Here is a 22630-nt window from a genome sequence, read left to right as displayed (position 1 = left end):
AAGACAAAACCTGTTGAAAAATTTTTTTCTAAGCCCCGGGGTCACAATTTCAGCAAAAATCTGAAATTCTCCATTTCTCTCAAAAATGGTGCCAAACTGTTGCAAATTCTCCCCTGAAAGGTTTGGCGGTGGAAACAGAAGCCTTGTTATCATAGGAAATGAAATCAGCCGTCGAAGACAAAACCTGTGGGGGAAAAAATTTCTAAGCCCCGGGGTCACAATTTCAGCAAAAATCTGAAATTCTCCAATTCTCTCAAAAATGGTGCCAAACTGTTGCAAATTCTCCCCTGAAAGGTTTGGCGGTGGAAACAGAAGCCTTTTTAACATAGGAAAAGAAATCAGCCCTCGAAGACAAAACCTGTGAAAAAAATTTTTTCTAAGCCCCGGAGTCACAATTTCAGCAAAAATCTGATATTCACCAATTCTCTCAAAAATGGTGCCAAACTGTTGCAAATTCTCCCGTGAAAGGTTTGGAGGTGGAAAGAGAAGCCTTTTCATAATAGGAAATGAAATCAGCCCTTGAAGACAAAACCTGTGGAAAAAAATTTTGCTAAGCCCCGGGGTTACAATTTCAGCAAAAATCTAAAATTCTCCAATTCTTTCAAAAATGGTGCCAAACTGTTGCAAATTCTCTGCTGAAAGGTTTGGCAGTGGAAACAGAAGCCTTTTTATCACAGGAAATGAAATCAGCCCTCGACAACTTAAGCTGTGGAAAAAAAATTTCTAAGCCCCGGGGTCACAATTTCAGTAAAAATCTGAAATCCTCCAATTCTCTCAAAAATGGTGCCAAACTGTTGCAAATTCTCCCCTGAAAGGTTTGGCGGTGGAAACAGAAGCCTTTTTAACATAGGAAAAGAAATCAGCCCTCGAAGACAAAACCTGTGAAAAAATTTTTTTCTAAGCCTCGGAGTCACAATTTCAGCAAAAATCTGATATTCACCAATTCTCTCAAAAATGGTGCCAAACTGTTGCAAATTCTCCCCTGAAAGGTTTGGCAGTGGAAACAGAAGCCTTTTTAACATAGGAAAAGAAATCAGCCCTCGAAGACAAAACCTGTGAAAAAAAATTTTTCTAAGCCCCGGAGTCACAATTTCAGCAAAAATCTGATATTCACCAATTCTCTAAAAAATGGTGCCAAACTGTTGCAAATTCTCCCCTGAAAGGTTTGGCGGTGGAAACAGAAGCCTTTTTATCATAGGAAATGAAATCAGCCCTCGAAGACAAAACCTGCGGGGAAAAAATTTTCTAAGCCCCGGGGTCACAATTTCAGCAAAAATCTAAAATTCTCCAATTCTCTCAAAAATGGTGCCAAACTGTTGCAAATTCTCCCCTGAAAGGTTTGGCGGTGGAAAGAGAAGCCTTTTTGTCATAGGAAATGAAATCAGCCCATGATAACAAAACCTGTGGGAGAAAAATTTCTAAGCCCCGGGGGCACAATTTCAGTAAAAATCTGAAATTCTCCAATTCTCTCAAAAATGGTGCCAAACTGTTGCAAATTCTCTGCTGAAAGGTTTGGCGGTGGAAACAGAAGCCTTGTTATCATAGGAAATGAAATCAGCCCTCGACAATTTAAGCTGTGGGAAAAAAAATTACTAAGCCCCGGGGTCACAATTTGAGCAAAAATCTGAAATTCACCAATTCTCTCAAAAATGGTGCCAAACTGTTGCAAATTCTCCCCTGAAAGGTTTGGCGGTGGAAACAGAAGTCTTTTTATCCTAGGAAATGAAATAAGCCCTCAAAGACAAAACCTGTTGAAAAAGTTTTTTCTAAGCCCCGGGGTCACAATTTCAGTAAAAATCTGAAATTCTCCAATTCTCTCAAAAATGGTGCCAAACTGTTGCAAATTCTCCCCTGAAAGGTTTGGCGGTGGAAACAGAAGCCTTTTCATAATAGGAAATGAAATCAGCCCTCGAAGACAAAACCTGTTGAAAAAATTTTTTCTAAGCCCCGGGGTCACAATTTCAGCAAAAATCTGAAATTCTCCATTTCTCTCAAAAATGGTGCCAAACTGTTGCAAATTCTCCCCTGAAAGGTTTGGCGGTGGAAACAGAAGCCTTGTTATCATAGGAAATGAAATCAGCCGTCGAAGACAAAACCTGTGGGGAAAAAAATTTCTAAGCCCCGGGGTCACAATTTCAGCAAAAATCTGAAATTCTCCATTTCTCTCAAAAATGGTGCCAAACTGTTGCAAATTCTCCCCTGAAAGGTTTGGCGGTGGAAACAGAATCCTTTTTGTCATAGGAAATGAAATCAGCCGTCGAAGACAAAACCTGTGGGGGGAAAAATTTCTAAGCCCCGGGGTCACAATTTCAGCAAAAATCTGAAATTCTCCAATTCTCTCAAAAATGGTGCCAAACTGTTGCAAATTCTCTCCTGAAAGGTTTGGCAGTGGAAACAGAAGCCTTTTTATCACAGGAAATGAAATCAGCCCTCGACAATTTAAGCTGTGGAAAAAAAAATTCTAAGCCTCGGGGTCACAATTTCAGTAAAAATCTGAAATCCTCCAATTCTCTCAAAAATGGTGCCAAACTGTTGCAAATTCTCCCCTGAAAGGTTTGGCGGTGGAAACAGAAGCCTATTTAACATAGGAAAAGAAATCAGCCCTCGAAGACAAAACCTGTGAAAAAAATTTTTTCTAAGCCCCGGAGTCACAATTTCAGCAAAAATCTGATATTCACCAATTCTCTCAAAAATGGTGCCAAACTGTTGCAAATTCTCCCCTGAAAGGTTTGGAGGTGGAAAGAGAAGCCTTTTCATAATAGGAAATGAAATCAGCCCTCGAAGACAAAACCTGTGGAAAAAAATTTTGCTAAGCCCCGGGGTCACAATTTCAGCAAAAATCTAAAATTCTCCAATTCTCTCAAAAATGGTGCCATACTGTTGCAAATTCTCCCCTGAAAGGTTTGGCAGTGGAAACAGAAGCCTTTTTAACATAGGAAAAGAAATCAGCCCTCGAAGACAAAACCTGTTGAAAAAAATTTTTCTAAGCCCCGGGGTCACAATTTCAGTAAAAATCTGAAATTCTCCAATTCTCTCAAAAATGGTGCCAAACTGTTGCAAATTCTCCCCTGAAAGGTTTGGCGGTGGAAACAGAAGCCTTTTTATCATATGAAATGAAATCAGCCCTCGAAGACAAAATCTGTTGAAAAATTTTTTTCTAAGCCCCGGGGTCACAATTTCAGCAAAAATCTGAAATTCTCCATTTCTCTCAAAAATGGTGCCAAACTGTTGCAAATTCTCCCCTGAAAGGTTTGGCGGTGGAAACAGAAGCCTTGTTATCATAGGAAATGAAATCAGCCGTCGAAGACAAAACCTGTGGGGAAAAAAATTTCTAAGCCCCGGGGTCACAATTTCAGCAAAAATCTGAAATTCTCCAATTCTCTCAAAAATGGTGCCAAACTGTTGCAAATTCTCCCCTGAAAGGTTTGGCGGTGGAAACAGAATCCTTTTTATCATAGGAAATGAAATCAGCCGTCGAAGACAAAACCTGTGGGGGGAAAAATTTCTAAGCCCCGGGGTCACAATTTCAGCAAAAATCTAAAATTCTCCAATTCTCTCAAAAATGGTGCCAAACTGTTGCAAATTCTCTCCTGAAAGGTTTGGCAGTGGAAACAGAAGCCTTTTTATCACAGGAAATGAAATCAGCCCTCGACAACTTAAGCTGTGGAAAAAAAATTTCTAAGCCTCGGGGTCACAATTTCAGTAAAAATCTGAAATCCTCCAATTCTCTCAAAAATGGTGCCAAACTGTTGCAAATTCTCCCCTGAAAGGTTTGGCGGTGGAAACAGAAGCCTTTTTAACATAGGAAAAGAAATCAGCCCTCGAAGACAAAACCTGTGAAAAAAATTTTTTCTAAGCCCCGGAGTCACAATTTCAGCAAAAATCTGATATTCACCAATTCTCTCAAAAATGGTGCCAAACTGTTGCAAATTCTCCCCTGAAAGGTTTGGAGGTGGAAAGAGAAGCCTTTTCATAATAGGAAATGAAATCAGCCCTCGAAGACAAAACCTGTGAAAAAATTTTTTTCTAAGCCCCGGAGTCACAATTTCAGCAAAAATCTGATATTCACCAATTCTCTCAAAAATGGTGCCAAACTGTTGCAAATTCTCCCCTGAAAGGTTTGGAGGTGGAAACAGAATCCTTTTTATCATAGGAAATGAAATCAGCCGTCGAAGACAAAACCTGTGGGGGGAAAAATTTCTAAGCCCCGGGGTCACAATTTCAGCAAAAATCTAAAATTCTCCAATTCTCTCAAAAATGGTGCCAAACTGTTGCAAATTCTCCCCTGAAAGGTTTGGAGGTGGAAAGAGAAGCCTTTTCATAATAGGAAATGAAATCAGCCCTCGAAGACAAAACCTGTGGAAAAAAATTTTGCTAAGCCCCGGGGTCACAATTTCAGCAAAAATCTGATATTCACCAATTCTCTCAAAAATGGTGCCAAACTGTTGCAAATTCTACCCTGAAAGGTTTGGAGGTGGAAAGAGAAGCCTTTTCATAATAGGAAATGAAATCAGCCCTCGAAGACAAAACCTGTGGAAAAAAATTTTGCTAAGCCCCGGGGTCACAATTTCAGCAAAAATCTAAAATTCTCCAATTCTCTCAAACATGGTGCCATACTGTTGCAAATTCTCCCCTGAAAGGTTTCGCAGTGGAAACAGAAGCCTTTTTTATCATAGGAAATGAAATCAGCCCTCGAAGACAAAACCTGCGGGGAAAAAATTTTCTAAGCCCCGGGGTCACAATTTCAGCAAAAATCTAAAATTCTCCAATTCTCTCAAAAATGGTTCCAAACTGTTGCAAATTCTCCCCTGAAAGGTTTTGCGGTGGAAACAGAAGCCTTTTTGTCATAGGAAATGAAATCAGCCCATGATAACAAAACCTGTGGGAAAAAAATTTCTAAGCCCCGGGGTCACAATTTCAGTAAAAATCTGAAATTCTCCAATTCTCTCAAAAATGGTGCCAAACTGTTGCAAATTCTCCCCTGAAAGGTTTGGCGGTGGAAACAGAATCCTTTTTATCATAGGAAATGAAATCAGCTGTCGAAGACAAAACCTGTGGGGGAAAAAATTTCTAAGCCCCGTGGTCACAATTTCAGCAAAAATCTGAAATTCTCCAATTCTCTCAAAAATGGTGCCATACTGTTGCAAATTCTCCCCTGAAAGGTTTGGCGGTGGAAACAGAAGCCTTTTTATCATAGGAAATGAAATCAGCCCTCAACAACTTAAGCTGTGGAAAAAAAGATTTCTAAGCCCCGGGGTCACAATTTCAGCAAAAATCTGAAATTCTCCAATTCTCTCAAAAATGGTGCCATACTGTTGCAAATTCTCCCCTGAAAGGTTTGGCGGTGGAAACTGAAGCCTTTTTATCACAGTAAATGAAATCTGCCCTCGAAGACAAAACCTGTGGGGAAAAAAATTTCTAAGCCCCGAGGTCACAAATTGAGCAAAAATCTGAAATTCTCCAATTCTCTCAAAAATGGTGCCAAAATGTTGCAAATTCTCCCCTGAAAGGTTTGGCGGTGGAAACAGAAGTCTTTTTATCATAGGAAATGAAATCAGCCCTCGAAGAGAAAACCTGTGGGGGAAAAAATTTCTAAGCCCCGGGGTCACAATTTGAGCAAAAATCTGATATTCACCAATTCTCTCAAAAATGGTGCCAAACTGTTGCAAATTCTTCCCTGAAAGGTTTGGCGGTGGAAACAGAATCCTTTTTATCATAGGAAATGAAATCAGCCCTCGAAGACAAAACCTGTGGGGAAAAAATTTCTAAGCCCCGGGGTCACAATTTCAGCAAAAAATCTGAAATTCTCCAATTCTCTCAAAAATGGTGCCAAACTGTTGCAAATTCTCCCCTGAAAGGTTTGGCGGTGGAAACAGAAATCTTTTTATCATAGGAAATGAATTCAGCCCTCGACAACTTATGCTGTGGGGAAAAAATTTCTAAGCCCCGGGGTCACAATTTCAGTAAAAATCTGAAATTCTCCCATTCTCTCAAAAATGGTGCCAAACTGTTTCAAATTCTCCCCTGAAAGGTTTGGCGGTGGAAACAGAAGCCTTTTTATCATATGAAATGAAATCAGCCCTCGAAGACAAAACCTGTGGGGAAAAAAATTTCTAAGCCCCGGGGTCACAATTTCAGCAAAAATCTGAAATTCTCCAATTCTCTCAAAAATGGTGCCAAACTGTTGCAAATTCTCCCCTGAAAGGTTTGGCGTTGGAAACAGAATCCTTTTTATCATAGGAAATGAAATCAGCCGTCGAAGACAAAACCTGTGGGGAAAAAAATTTCTAAGCCCCGGGGTCACAATTTCAGCAAAAATCTGAAATTCTCCAATTCTCTCAAAAATGGTGCCAAACTGTTGCAAATTCTCTCCTGAAAGGTTTGGCAGTGGAAACAGAAGCCTTTTTATAACAGGAAATGAAATCAGCCCTCGACAACTTAAGCTGTGGAAAAAAAATTTCTAAGCCTCGGGGTCACAATTTCAGTAAAAATCTGAAATCCTCCAATTCTCTCAAAAATGGTGCCAAACTGTTGCAAATTCTCCCCTGAAAGGTTTGGCGGTGGAAACAGAAGCCTTTTTAACATAGGAAAAGAAATCAGCCCTCGAAGACAAAACCTGTGAAAAAATTTTTTTCTAAGCCCCGGAGTCACAATTTCAGCAAAAATCTGATATTCACTAATTCTCTCAAAAATGGTGCCAAACTGTTGCAAATTCTCCCCTGAAAGGTTTGGAGGTGGAAAGAGAAGACTTTTCATAATAGGAAATGAAATCAGCCCTCGAAAACAAAACCTGTGGAAAAAAATTTTGCTAAGCCCCGGGGTCACAATTTCAGCAAAAATCTGATATTCACCAATTCTCTCAAAAATGGTGCCAAACTGTTGCAAATTCTACCCTGAAAGGTTTGGAGGTGGAAAGAGAAGCCTTTTCATAATAGGAAATGAAATCAGCCCTCGAAGAAAAAACCTGTGGAAAAAAATTTTGCTAAGCCCCGGGGTCACAATTTCAGCAAAAATCTAAAATTCTCCAATTCTCTCAAAAATGGTGCCATACTGTTGCAAATTCTCCCCTGAAAGGTTTGGCAGTGGAAACAGAAGCCTTTTTAACATAGGAAAAGAAATCAGCCCTCGAAGACAAAACCTGTGAAAAAAATTTTTTCTAAGCCCCCGAGTCACAATTTCAGCAAAAATCTGATATTCAACAATTCTCTCAAAAATGGTACCAAACTGTTGCAAATTCTCCCCTGAAAGGTTTGGCGGTGGAAACAGAAGCCTTTTTAACATAGGAAAAGAAATCAGCCCTCGAAGACAAAACCTGTGAAAAAAATTTTTTCTAAGCCCCGGAGTCACAATTTCAGCAAAAATCTGATATTCACCAATTCTCTCAAAAATGGTGCCAAACTGTTGCAAATTCTCTCCTGAAAGGTTTGGCAGTGGAAACAGAAGCCTTTTTATCACAGGAAATGAAATCAGCCCTCGACAACTTAAGCTGTGGAAAAAAAAATTCTAAGCCTCGGGGTCACAATTTCAGTAAAAATCTGAAATCCTCCAATTCTCTCAAAAATGGTGCCAAACTGTTGCAAATTCTCCGCTGAAAGGTTTGGCGGTGGAAACAGAAGCCTTTTTATCATAGGAAATGAAATCAGCCCTCGAAGACAAAACCTGTGAAAAAATTTTTTTCTAAGCCCCGGAGTCACAATTTCAGCAAAAATCTGATATTCACCAATTCTCTCAAAAATGGTGCCAAACTGTTGAAAATTCTCCCCTGAAAGGTTTGGAGGTGGAAAGAGAAGCCTTTTCATAATAGGAAATGAAATCAGCCCTCGAAGACAAAACCTGTGGAAAAAAATTTTGCTAAGCCCCGGGGTCACAATTTCAGCAAAAATCTAAAATTCTCCAATTCTCTCAAAAATGGTGCCATAGTGTTGCAAATTCTCCCCTGAAAGGTTTGGCAGTGGAAACAGAAGCCTTTTTAACATAGGAAAAGAAATCAGCCCTCGAAGACAAAACCTGTTGAAAAAAATTTTCCTAAGCCCCGGGGTCACAATTTCAGTAAAAATCTGAAATTCTCCAATTCTCTCAAAAATGGTGCCAAACTGTTGCAAATTCTCCCCTGAAAGGTTTGGCGGTGGATACAGAAGCCTTTTTATCATATGAAATGAAATCAGCCCTCGAAGACAAAACCTGTTGAAAAAATTTTTTCTAAGCCCCGGGGTCACAATTTCAGCAAAAATCTGAAATTCTCCATTTCTCTCAAAAATGGTGCCAAACTGTTGCAAATTCTCCCCTGAAAGGTTTGGCGGTGGAAACAGAAGCCTTGTTATCATAGGAAATGAAATCAGCCGTCGAAGACAAAACCTGTGGGGAAAAAAATTTCTAAGCCCCGGGGTCACAATTTCAGCAAAAATCTGAAATTCTCCAATTCTCTCAAAAATGGTGCCAAACTGTTGCAAATTCTCCCCTGAAAGGTTTGGCGGTGGAAACAGAAGCCTTTTTAACATAGGAAAAGAAATCAGCCCTCGAAGACAAAACCTGTGAAAAATTTTTTTTCTAAGCCCCGGAGTCACAATTTCAGCAAAAATCTGATATTCACCAATTCTCTCAAAAATGGTGCCAAACTGTTGCAAATTCTCCCCTGAAAGGTTTGGAGGTGGAAAGAGAAGCCTTTTCATAATAGGAAATGAAATCAGCCCTTGAAGACAACTTAAGCTGTGGAAAAAATTTTTGCTAAGCCCCGGGGTCACAATTTCAGCAAAAATCTAAAATTCTCCAATTCTTTCAAAAATGGTGCCAAACTGTTGCAAATTCTCTGCTGAAAGGTTTGGCAGTGGAAACAGAAGCCTTTTTATCACAGGAAATGAAATCAGCCCTCGACAACTTAAGCTGTGGAAAAAAAATTTCTAAGCCCCGGGGTCACAATTTCAGTAAAAATCTGAAATCCTCCAATTCTCTCAAAAATGGTGCCAAACTGTTGCAAATTCTCCCCTGAAAGGTTTGGCGGTGGAAACAGAAGCCTTGTTATCATAGGAAATGAAATCAGCCGTCGAAGACAAAACCTGTGAAAAATTTTTTTTCTAAGCCCCGGAGTCACAATTTCAGCAAAAATCTGATATTCACCAATTCTCTCAAAAATGGTGCCAAACTGTTGCAAATTCTCCCCTGAAAGGTTGGGCGGTGGAAACAGAAGCCTTTTTAACATAGGAAAAGAAATCAGCCCTCGAAGACAAAACCTGTGAAAAAATTTTTTTCTAAGCCCCGGAGTCACAATTTCAGCAAAAATCTGATATTCACCAATTCTCTCAAAAATGGTGCCAAACTGTTGCAAATTCTACCCTGAAAGGTTTGGAGGTGGAAAGAGAAGCCTTTTCATAATAGGAAATGAAATCAGCCCTCGAAGACAAAACCTGTGGAAAAAATTTTTGCTAAGCCCCGGGGTCACAATTTCAGCAAAAATCTAAAATTCTCCAATTCTCTCAAAAATGGTGCCATACTGTTACAAATTCTCCCCTGAAAGGTTTGGCAGTGGAAACAGAAGCCTTTTTATCATAGGAAATGAAATCAGCCCTCGAAGACAAAACCTGCGGGGAAAAATTTTTCTAAGCCCCGGGGTCACAATTTCAGCAAAAATCTAAAATTCTCCAATTCTCTCAAAAATGGTGCCAAACTGTTGCAAATTCTCCCCTGAAAGGTTTTGCGGTGGAAAGAGAAGCCTTTTTGTCATAGGAAATGAAATCAGCCCATGATAACAAAACCTGTGGGAGAAAAATTTCTAAGCCCCGGGGGCACAATTTCAGTAAAAATCTGAAATTCTCCAATTCTCTCAAAAATGGTGCCAAACTGTTGCAAATTCTCCCCTGAAAGGTTTGGCGGTGGAAACAGAAGCCTTGTTATCATAGGAAATGAAATCAGCCCTCGACAATTTAAGCTGTGGGAAAAAAAATTACTAAGCCCCGGGGTCACAATTTGAGCAAAAATCTGAAATTCACCAATTCTCTCAAAAATGGTGCCAAACTGTTGCAAATTCTCCCCTGAAAGGTTTGGCGGTGGAAACAGAAGCCTTTTTATCATAGGAAATGAAATCAGCCGTCGAATACAAAACCTGTGGGGGGGAAAATTTCTAAGCCCCGGGGTCACAATTTCAGCAAAAATCTGAAATTCTCCAATTCTCTCAAAAATGGTGCCAAACTGTTGCAAATTCTCTCCTGAAAGGTTTGGCAGTGGAAACAGAAGCCTTTTTATCACAGGAAATGAAATGAGCCCTCGACAACTTAAGCTGTGGAAAAAAAATTTCTAAGCCCCGGGGTCACAATTTCAGTAAAAATCTGAAATCCTCCAATTCTCTCAAAAATGGTGCCAAACTGTTGCAAATTGTCCCCTGAAAGGTTTGGCGGTGGAAACAGAAGCCTTTTTAACATAGGAAAAGAAATCAGCCTTCGAAGACAAAACGTGTGAAAAAAAAATTTTCTAAGCCCCGGAGTCACAATTTCAGCAAAAATCTGAAATTCTCCAATTCTCTCAAAAATGGTGCCAAACTGTTGCAAATTCTCCCCTGAAAGGTTTGGCGGTGGAAACAGAAGCCTTTTTATCATAGGAAATGAAATCAGCCCTCGAAAACTTCAGCTGTGGAAAAAAAATTTCTAAGCCCCGGGGTCACAATTTCAGTAAAAATCTGAAATCCTCCAATTCTCTCAAAAATGGTGCCAAACTGTTGCAAATTCTCCCCTGAAAGGTTTGGCGGTGGAAACAGAAGCCTTTTTAACATAGGAAAAGAAATCAGCCCTCGAAGACAAAACCTGTGAAAAAAAAAATTTCTAAGCCCCGGGGTCACAATTTCAGTAAAAATCTGAAATCCTCCAATTCTCTCAAAAATGGTGCCAAACTGTTGCAAATTGTCCCCTGAAAGGTTTGGCGGTGGAAACAGAAGCCTTTTTAACATAGGAAAAGAAATCAGCCTTCGAAGACAAAACGTGTGAAAAAAAAATTTTCTAAGCCCCGGAGTCACAATTTCAGCAAAAATCTGAAATTCTCCAATTCTCTCAAAAATGGTGCCAAACTGTTGCAAATTCTCCCCTGAAAGGTTTGGCGGTGGAAACAGAAGCCTTTTTATCATAGGAAATGAAATCAGCCCTCGAAAACTTCAGCTGTGGAAAAAAAATTTCTAAGCCCCGGGGTCACAATTTCAGTAAAAATCTGAAATCCTCCAATTCTCTCAAAAATGGTGCCAAACTGTTGCAAATTCTCCCCTGAAAGGTTTGGCGGTGGAAACAGAAGCCTTTTTAACATAGGAAAAGAAATCAGCCCTCGAAGACAAAACCTGTGAAAAATTTTTTTTCTAAGCCCTGGAGTCACAATTTCAGCAAAAATCTGATATTCACCAATTCTCTCAAAAATGGTGCCAAACTGTTGCAAATTCTCCCCTGAAAGGTTTGGCGGTGGAAACAGAAGCCTTTTTAACATAGGAAAAGAAATCAGCCCTCGAAGACAAAACCTGTGAAAAAATTTTTTTTCTAAGCCCCGGAGTCACAATTTCAGCAAAAATCTGATATTCACCAATTCTCTCAAAAATGGTGCCAAACTGTTGCAAATTCTACCCTGAAAGGTTTGGAGGTGGAAAGAGAAGCCTTTTCATAATAGGAAATGAAATCAGCCCTCGAAGACAAAACCTGTGGAAAAAAATTTTGCTAAGCCCCGGGGTCACAATTTCAGCAAAAATCTAAAATTCTCCAATTCTCTCAAAAATGGTGCCATACTGTTGCAAATTCTCCCCTGAAAGGTTTCGCAGTGGAAACAGAAGCCTTTTTATCATAGGAAATGAAATCAGCCCTCGAAGACAAAACCTGCGGGGAAAAAATTTTCTAAGCCCCGGGGTCACAATTTCAGCAAAAATCTAAAATTCTCCAATTCTCTCAAAAATGGTGCCAAACTGTTGCAAATTCTCCCCTGAAAGGTTTTGCGGTGGAAACAGAAGCCTTTTTGTCATAGGAAATGAAATCAGCCCATGATAACAAAACCTGTGGGAAAAAAATTTCTAAGCCCCGGGGTCACAATTTCAGTAAAAATCTGAAATTCTCCAATTCTCTCAAAAATGGTGCCAAACTGTTGCAAATTCTCCCCTGAAAGGTTTGGCGGTGGAAACAGAATCCTTTTTATCATAGGAAATGAAATCAGCCCTCGAAGACAAAACCTGTGGGGAAAAATTTTTTCTAAGCCCCGGGGTCACAATTTCAGCAAAAATCTGAAATTCTTCATTTCTCTCAAAAATGGTGCCAAACTGTTGCAAATTCTCCCCTGAAAGGTTTGGCGGTGGAAACAGAATCCTTTTTATCATAGGAAATGAAATCAGCTGTCGAAGACAAAACCTGTGGGGAAAAAAATTTCTAAGCCCCGGGGTAACAATTTCAGCAAAAAACTGAAATTCTCCAATTCTCTCAAAAATGGTGCCATACTGTTGCAAATTCTCCCCTGAAAGGTTTGGCGGTGGAAACTGAAGCCTTTTTATCACAGTAAATGAAATCTGCCCTCGAAGACAAAACCTGTGGGAAAAAAAATTTCTAAGCCCCGAGGTCACAAATTGAGCAAAAATCTGAAATTCTCCTATTCTCTCAAAAATGGTGCCAAAATGTTGCAAATTCTCCCCTGAAAGGTTTGGCGGTGGAAACAGAAGTCTTTTTATCATAGGAAATGAAATCAGCCCTCGAAGAGAAAACCTGTGGGGAAAAAAATTTCTAAGCCCCGGGGTCACAATTTGAGCAAAAATCTGATATTCACCAATTCTCTCAAAAATGGTGCCAAACTGTTGCAAATTCTTCCCTGAAAGGTTTGGCGGTGGAAACAGAATCCTTTTTGTCATAGGAAATGAAATCAGCCCTCGAAGACAAAACCTGTGGGAAAAAAATTTCTAAGCCCCGGGGTCACAATTTCAGCAAAAATCTGAAATTCTCCAATTCTCTCAAAAATGGTGCCAAACTGTTGCAAATTCTCCCCTGAAAGGTTTGGCGGTGGAAACAGAAGCCTTTTTATCATATGAAATGAAATCAGCCCTTGAAGACAAAACCTGTGGGGGAAAAAATTTCTAAGCCCCGGGGTCACAATTTCAGCAAAAATCTGAAATTCTCCAATTCTCTCAAAAATGGTGCCAAACTGTTGCAAATTCTCCCCTGAAAGGTTTGGCGGTGGAAACAGAATCCTTTTTATCATAGGAAATGAAATCAGCCGTCGAAGACAAAATCTGTGGGGGGAAAAATTTCTAAGCCCCGGGGTCACAATTTCAGCAAAAATCTGAAATTCTCCAATTCTCTCAAAAATGGTGCCAAACTGTTGCAAATTCTCCCCTGAAAGGTTTGGCGTTGGAAACAGAATCCTTTTTATCATAGGAAATGAAATCAGCCCTCGAAGACAAAACCTGTGAAAAAATTTTTTTCTAAGCCCCGGAGTCACAATTTCAGCAAAAATCTGATATTCACCAATTCTCTTAAAAATGGTGCCAAACTGTTGCAAATTCTACCCTGAAAGGTTTGGAGGTGGAAACAGAAGCCTTTTTGTCATAGGAAATGAAATCAGCCCATGATAACAAAACCTGTGGAAAAAAAATTTCTAAGCCCCGGGGTCACAATTTCAGTAAAAATCTGAAATTCTCCAATTCTCTCAAAAATGGTGCCAAACTGTTGCAAATTCTCCTCTGAAAGGGTTGGCGGTGGAAACAGAAGCCTTTTTATCATATGAAATGAAATCAGCCCTCGAAGACAAAACCTGTTGAAAAATTTTTTTTCTAAGCCCCGGGGTCACAATTTCAGCAAAAATCTGAAATTCTCCAATTCTCTCAAAAATGGTGCCATACTGTTGCAAATTCTCCCCCTGAAAGGTTTGGCGGTGGAAACAGAAGCCTTTTTATCATAGGAAATGAAATCAGCCCTCAACAACTTAAGCTGTGGAAAAAAAGATTTCTAAGCCCCGGGGTCACAATTTCAGCAAAAATCTGAAATTCTCCAATTCTCTCAAAAATGGTGCCAAACTGTTGCAAATTCTCCCCTGAAAGGTTTTGCGGTGGAAACAGAATCCTTTTTATCATAGGAAATGAAATCAGCCCTCGAAGACAAAACCTGTGGGGAAAAAAATTTCTAAGCCCCGGGGTCACAATTTGAGCAAAAATCTGAAATTCACCAATTCTCTCAAAAATGGTGCCAAACTGTTGCAAATTCTTCCCTGAAAGGTTTGGCGGTGGAAACAGAATCCTTTTTATCATAGGAAATGAAATCAGCCCATGATAACAAAACCTGTGGAAAAAAAATTTCTAAGCCCCGGGGTCACAATTTCAGTAAAAATCTGAAATTCTCCAATTCTCTCAAAAATGGTGCCAAACTGTTGCAAATTCTCCTCTGAAAGGGTTGGCGGTGGAAACAGAAGCCTTTTTATCATATGAAATGAAATCAGCCCTCGAAGACAAAACCTGTTGAAAAAATTTTTTCTAAGCCCCGGGGTCACAATTTCAGTAAAAATCTGAAATTCTCCAATTCTCTCAAAATTGGTGCCAAAACTGTTGCAAATTCTCCTCTGAAAGGGTTGGCGGTGGAAACAGAAGCCTTTTTATCATATGAAATGAAATCAGCCCTCGAAGACAAAACCTGTTGAAAATTTTTTTTCTAAGCCCCGGGGTCACAATTTCAGCAAAAATCTGAAATTCTCCAATTCTCTCAAAAATGGTGCCATACTGTTGCAAATTCTCCCCTGAAAGGTTTGGCGGTGGAAACAGAAGCCTTTTTATCATAGGAAATGAAATCAGCCCTCAACAACTTAAGCTGTGGAAAAAAAGATTTCTAAGCCCCGTGGTCACAATTTCTGCAAAAATCTGAAATTCTCCAATTCTCTCAAAAATGGTGCCAAACTGTTGCAAATTCTCCCCTGAAAGGTTTTGCGGTGGAAACAGAATCCTTTTTATCATAGGAAATGAAATCAGCCCTCGAAGACAAAACCTGTGGGGAAAAAAATTTCTAAGCCCCGGGGTCACAATTTGAGCAAAAATCTGAAATTCACCAATTCTCTCAAAAATGGTGCCAAACTGTTGCAAATTCTTCCCTGAAAGGTTTCGCGGTGGAAACAGAATCCTTTTTATCATAGGAAATGAAATCAGCCCTCGAAGACAAAACCTGTGGGAAAAAAATTTCTAAGCCCCGGGGTCACAATTTCAGCAAAAAATCTGAAATTCTCCAATTCTCTCAAAAATGGTGCCAAACTGTTGCAAATTCTCCCCTGAAAGGTTTGGCGGTGGAAACAGAAGCCTTTTTATCATAGGAAATGAAATCAGCCCTCGACAACTTAAGCTGTGGAAAAAAAATTTCTAACCCCGGGGTCACAATTTCAGTAAAAATCTGAAATCCTCCAATTCTCTCAAAAATGGTGCCAAACTGTTGCAAATTCTCCCCTGAAAGGTTTGGCAGTGGAAACAGAAGCCTTTTTAACATAGGAAAAGAAATCAGCCCTCGAAGACAAAACCTGTGAAAAAATTTTTTTCTAAGCCCCAGAGTCACAATTTCAGCAAAAATCTGATATTCACCAATTCTCTCAAAAATGGTGCCAAACTGTTGCAAATTCTCCCCTGAAAGGTTTGGAGGTTGAAAGAGAAGCCTTTTCATAATAGGAAATGAAATCACCCCTCGACAACTTAAGCTGTGGGGAAAAAAATTCTAAGCCCCGGGGTCACAATTTCAGTAAAAATCTGAAATTCTCCAATTCTCTCAAAAATGGTGCCAAACTGTTGCAAATTCTCCCCTGAAAGATTTGGCGGTGGAAACAGAAGCCTTTTTATCATAGGAAATGAAATCAGCCCTCGAAGACAAAACCTGCGGAAAATTTTTTTTCTAAGCCCCGGGGTCACAATTTCAGCAAAAATCTGAAATCCTCCAATTCTCTCAAAAATGGTGCCATAGTGTTGCAAATTCTCCCCTGAAAGGTTTTGCGGTGGAAACAGCAGCCTTTTTGTCATAGGAAATGAAATCAGCCCGTGATAACAAAACCTGTGGGGAAAAAATTTCTAAGCCCCGGGGTCACAATTTCAGTAAAAATCTGAAATTCTCCAATTCTCTCAAAAATTGTGCCAAACTCTTTCAAATTCTCCCCTGAAAGATTTGGCGGTGGAAACAGAAGCCTTTTTATCATATGAAATGAAATCAGCCCTCGAAGACAAAACCTGTTGAAAAATTTTTTTCTAAGCCCCGGGGTCACAATTTCAGCAAAAATCTGAAATTCTCCAGTTCTCTCAAAAATGGTGCCAAACTGTTGCAAATTCTCCCCTGAAAGGTTTGGCGGTGGAAACAGAAGCCTTGTTATCATAGGAAATGAAATCAGCCGTCGAAGACAAAACCTGTGGGGGAAAAAATTTCTAAGCCCCGGGATCACAATTTCAGCAAAAATCTGAAATTCTCCAATTCTCTCAAAAATGGTGCCAAACTGTTGCAAATTCTCCCCTGAAAGGTTTGGCGGTGGAAACAGAATCCTTTTATCATAGGAAATGAAATCAGCCGTCGAAGACAAAACCTGTGGGGAAAAAAATTTCTAAGCCCCGGGGTCACAATTTCAGCAAAAATCTGAAATTCTCCAATTCTCTCAAAAATGGTGCCAAACTGTTGCAAATTCTCTCCTGAAAGGTTTGGCAGTGGAAACAGAAGCCTTTTTATCACAGGAAATGAAATCAGCCCTCGACAACTTAAGCTGTGGAAAAAAAATTTCTAAGCCCCGGGGTCACAATTTCAGTAAAAATCTGAAATCCTCCAATTCTCTCAAAAATGGTGCCAAACTGTTGCAAATTCTCCCCTGAAAGGTTTGACGGTGGAAACAGAAGCCTTTTTAACATAGGAAAAGAAATCAGCCCTCGAAGACAAAACCTGTGAAAAAATTTTTTTCTAAGCCCCGGAGTCACAATTTCAGCAAAAATCTGATATTCACCAATTCTCTCAAAAATGGTGCCAAACTGTTGCAAATTCTCCCCTGAAAGGTTTGGCGGTGGAAACAGAAGCCTTTTTAACATAGGAAAAGAAATCAGCCCTCGAAGACAAAACCTGTGAAAAAAATTTTTTCTAAGCCCCGGAGTCACAATTTAAGCAAAAATCTGATATTCACCAATTCTCTCAAAAATGGTGCCAAACTGTTGCAAATTCTCCCCTGAAAGGTTTGTCGGTGGAAACTGAAGCCTTTTTATCATAGGAAATGAAATCAGCCCTCGGCAACTTAAGCTGTGAAAAAAAAATTTTCTAAGCCCCGGGGTTACAATTTCAGCAAAAATCTGAAATTCTACAATTCTCTCAAAAATGGTGCCAAACTGTTGCAAAATCTCCCCTTTAAAGGTTTGGCGGTGGAAACAGAAGCCTTTTTATCAGAGGAAATGAAATCAGCCCTCGAAGACAAATCCTGTGAAAAAAAAAAAATTTCTAAGCCCCGGTGTCACAATTTCAGCAAAATTCTGAAATTCACCAATTCTCTCAAAAATGGTGCCAAACTGTTGCAAATTCTCCCCTGAAAGGTTTGGCCGTGGAAATAGAAGCCTTTTTATCATAGGAAATGAAATCAGCCCTCGAAGACAAAACCTGTGGAAAAAAAAATTCAAAGCCCCGGGGTCACAACTTCTGCAAAAATCTGAAATTCACCAATTCTCTCAAAAATGGTGCCAAACTGTTGGAAATTCTCCCCTGAAAGGTTTAGCGGTGGAAACAGAAGCCTTTTTATCATAGGAAATGTAATCAGGCCTTGAAGACAAAACCTGTGAAAAAAATTTTTCTAAGCCCCGGGGTCACAATTTCATCAAAAATCTGAAATTCTCCAATTCTCTCAAAAATGGTGCCAAACTGTTGCAAATTCTCCCCTGAAAGGTTTGGCGGTGGAAACAGAAGCCTTTTCATAGTAGGAAATGAAATCAGCCCTTGAAGACAAAACCTGTGGAAAAAAAATTTTCTAAGCCCCGGGGTCACAATTTCAGTAAAAACCTGAAATTCTCCAATTCTCTCAAAATGGTGCCAAACTGTTGCAAATTCTCCCCTGAAAGTTTTGGCGGTGAAAACAGAAGCCTTTTTATCACAGGAAATGAAATCATCCCTCGACAACTTAAGCTGTGAAAAAAAAAATTTCTAAGCCCCGGGTCACAACTTCTGCAAAAATCTGAAATTCTCCAATTCTCTCAAAAATGGTGCCAAACTGTTGCAAATTCTCCCCTGAAAGGTTTGGCGGTGGAAACAGAAGCCTTTTCATAATAGGAAATGAAATCAGCCCTCGAAGACAAAACCTGTGAGGAAAAAATTTCTAAGCCCAGGGGACACAATTTCAGTAAAAATTTGAAATTCTCCAATTCTCTCAAAAATGGTGCCATACTGTTGCAAATTCTCCCCTGAAAGGTTTGGCAGTGGAAACAGAAGCCTTTTTATCATAGGAAATGAAATTAGCCCTTGAAGACAAAACCTGTAAAAAAAAAATTTCTAAGCCCCGGGGTTACAATTTCAGCAAAAATCTGAAATTCTACAATTCTCTCAAAAATGGTGCCAAACTGTTGCAAAATCTCCCCTGAAAGGTTTGGCGGTGGAAACAGAAGCCTTTTTATCATAGGAAATGAAATCAGCCCTCGACAAATTAACCTGTGAAAAAAAAAATTCTAAGCCCAGTGGACACAATTTCAGCAAAAATTTGAAATTCTCCAATTCTCTCAAAAATGGAGCCAAACTGTTGCAAATTCTTCCCTTTAAAGGTTTGGCGGTGGAAACAGAAGCCTTTTTATCAGAGGAAATGAAATCAGCCCTCGAAGACAAATCCTGTGAAAAAAAAAATTTTCTAAGCCCCGGTGTCACAATTTGAGCAAAAATCTGAAATTCACCAATTCTCTCAAAAATGGTGCCAAACTGTTGCAAATTCTCCCCTGAAAGGTTTGGCCGTGGAAATAGAAGCCTTTTTATCATAGGAAATGAAATCAGCCCTCGAAGACAAAACCTGTGGGAAAAAAAATTCTAAGCCCCGGGGTCACAACTTCTGCAAAAATCTGAAATTCACCAATTCTCTCAAAAATGGTGCCAAACTGTTGGAAATTCTCCCCTGAAAGGTTTAGCGGTGGAAACAGAAGCCTTTTCATAATAGGAAATGAAATCAGCACTTGAAGACAAAACCTGTGGAAAAAAATTTTTCTAAGCCCCGGGGTCACAATTTCAGTAAAAACCTGAAATTCTCCAATTCTCTCAAAATGGTGCCAAACTGTTGCAAATTCTCCCCTGAAAGGTTTGGCGGTGAAAACAGAAGCCTTTTTATCACAGGAAATGAAATCAGCCCTCGACAACTTAAGCTGTGAAAAAAAAAATTTCTAAGCCCCGGGGTCACAACTTCTGCAAAAATCTGAAATTCTCCAATTCTCTCAAAAATGGTGCCAAACTGTTGCAAATTCTCCCCTGAAAGGTTTGGCGGTGGAAACAGAAGCCTTTTCATAATAGGAAATGAAATCAGCCCTCGAAGACAAAACCTGTGAGGAAAAAATTTCTAAGCCCAGGGGACACAATTTCAGCAAAAATTTGAAATTCTCCAATTCTCTCAAAAATGGTGCCATACTGTTGCAAATTCTCCCCTGAAAGGTTTGGCAGTGGAAACAGAAGCCTTTTTATCATAGGAAATGAAATCAGCCCTCGAAGACAAAATCTGTGGGAAAAAAAATTCTAAGCCCCGGGGTCACAACTTCTGCAAAAATCTGAAATTCACCAATTCTCTCAAAAATGGTGCCAAACTGTTGGAAATTCTCCCCTGAAAGGTTTGGCGGTGGAAACAGAAGCCCTTTTATCATAGGAAATGAAATCAGCCCTCGACAAATTAACCTGTGAAAAAAAAAAATTCTAAGCCCAGTGGACACAATTTCAGCAAAAATTTGAAATTCTCCAATTCTCTCAAAAATGGAGCCAAACTGTTGCAAATTCTTCCCTTTAAAGGTTTGGCGGTGGAAACAGAAGCCTTTTTATCAGAGGAAATGAAATCAGCCCTCGAAGACAAATCCTGTGAAAAAAAAAATTTTCTAAGCCCCGGTGTCACAATTTCAGCAAAATTCTGAAATTCACCAATTCTCTCAAAAATGGTGCCAAGCTGTTGCAAATTCTCCCCTGAAAGGTTTGGCCGTGGAAATAGAAGCCTTTTTTACATAGGAAATGAAATCAGCCCTCGAAGACAAAACCTGTGGAAAAAAAAATTCAAAGCCCCGGGGTCACAACTTCTGCAAAAATCTGAAATTCACCAATTCTCTCAAAAATGGTGCCAAACTGTTGGAAATTCTCCCCTGAAAGGTTTAGCGGTGGAAACAGAAGCCTTTTTATCATAGGAAATGTAATCAGGCCTTGAAGACAAAACCTGAGAAAAAAATTTTTCTAAGCCCCGGGGTCACAATTTCAGCAAAAATCTGAAATTCTCCAATTCTCTCAAAAATGGTGCCAAACTGTTGCAAATTCTCCCCTGAAAGGTTTGGCGGTGGAAACAGAAGCCTTTTCATAATAGGAAATGAAATCAGCCCTCGAAGACAAAACCTGTGGAAAAAAATTTTTCTAAGCCCCGGGGTCACAATTTCAGTAAAAACCTGAAATTCTCCAATTCTCTCAAAAATGGTGCCAAACTGTTGCAAATTCTCCCCTGAAAGGTTTGGCGGTGGAAACAGAAGCCTTTTCATAATAGGAAATGAAATCAGCCCTCGAAGACAAAACCTGTGGAAAAAAATTTTCTAAGCCCCGGGGTCACAATTCCAGTAAAAATCTGAAATTCACCAATTCTCTCAAAAATGGTGCCAAACTGTTGCAAATTCTCCCCTGAAAGGTTTGGCGGTGGAAACAGAAGCCTTTTTATCACAGGAAATGAAATCAGCCCTCGACAACTTAAGCTGTGAAAAAAAAAATTTCTAAGCCCCGGGGTCACAACTTCTGCAAAAATCTGAAATTCTCCAATTCTCTCAAAAATGGTGCCAAGCTGTTGCAAATTCTCCCCTGAAAGGTTTGGCGGTGGAAACAGAAGCCTTTTCATAATAGGAAATGAAATCAGCCCTCGAAGACAAAACCTGTGGAAAAAAATTTTCTAAGCCCCGGGGTCACAATTTCAGTAAAAATCTGAAATTCACCAATTCTATCAAAAATGGTGCCAAACTGTTGCAAATTCTCCCCTGAAAGGTTTGGCGGTGGAAACAGAAGCCTTTTTATCAAAGGAAATGAAATCAGCCCTCGAAGACAAAACCTGTGAGGAATAATTTCTAAGCCCAGGGGACACAATTTCAGCAAAAATTTGAAATTCTCCAATTCTCTCAAAAATGGTGCCATACTGTTGCAAATTCTCGCCTGAAAGGTTTGGCGCTGGAAACAGAAGCCTTTTTATCATAGGAAATGAAATCAGCCCTTGAAGACAAAACCTGTAAAAAAAAAATTTCTAAGCGCCGGTGTCACAATTTCAGTAAAAATCTGAAATTCTCCAATTCTCTCAAAAATGGTGCCAAACTCTTGCAAATTCTCCCCTGAAAGGTTTGGCGGTGGAAACAGAAGCCTTTTTATCATACGAAATGAAATCAGCCCTCGACAACTTAACCTGTGAAAAAAAAATTTCTAAGCACAGGGGACACAATTTCAGCAAAAATTTGAAATTCTCCAATTCTCTCAAAAATGGTGCCAAACTGTTGCAAAATTTCCCCTGAAAGGTTTGGCGGTGGAAACAGAAGCCTTTTTATCATAGGAAATGAAATCAGCCCTCGAAGACAAAACCTGTGAAAAAAAAATTTCTGAAATTCTCCAATTTTGAAAAAATCTGAAATTCTCCAATTCTCTCAAAAATGGTGCCAAACTGTTGCAAATTCTCCCCTGAAAGGTTTGGCGGTGGAAATAGAAGCCCTTTCATAATTGGAAATGAAATCAGCCCTCGAAGACAAAACGTGTAAAAAAAAAATTTCTAAGCCCAGGGGACACAATTTCAGCAAAAATCTGAAATTCTCCAATTCTCTCAAAAATGGTGCCAAACTGTTGCAAAATCTCCCCTCAAAGGTTTGGCGGTGGAAACAGAAGCCTTTTTATCATAGGAAATGAAATCAGCCCTCGAAGACAAAACCTGTGAAAAAAAAATTTTCTAAGCCCCGGTGTCACAATTTCAGCAAAATTCTGAAATTCACCAATTCTCTCAAAAATGGTGCCAAACTGCTGCAAATTCTTCCCTGAAAGGTTTGGCCGTGGAAATAGAAGCCTTTTTATCATATGAAATGAAATCAGCCCTTGAAGACAAAACCTGTGGAAAAAAAATTTCTAAGCCCCGGGGTCACAACTTCTGCAAAAATCTGAAATTCTCCAATTCTCTCAAAAATGGTGCCAAACTGTTGCAAATTCTCCCCTGAAAGGTTTGGCGGTGTAAATAGAAGCCTTTTCATAATTGGAAATGAAATCAGCCCTCGAAGACAAAACCTGTAAAAAAAAAAATTGTAAGCCCCGGTGTCACAATTTCAGTAAAAATCTGAAATTCTCCAATTATCTCAAAAATGGTGCCAAACTGTTGCAAATTCTCCCCTGAAAGGTTTGGCGGTGGAAACAGAAGCCTTTTTATCAAAGGAAATGAAATCAGCCCTCGAAGACAAAACCTGTAAAAAAAAAAAATTCTAACCCCGGGGTCACAA

Source organism: Podarcis filfolensis, assembly GCF_964270895.1.
Source record: "Podarcis filfolensis genome assembly, chromosome: 11".
NCBI lineage: Eukaryota > Metazoa > Chordata > Lepidosauria > Squamata > Lacertidae > Podarcis > Podarcis filfolensis.
The sequence above is the reverse complement of the archived record's forward strand: the minus strand, read 5'-3'. Positions refer to the sequence as shown.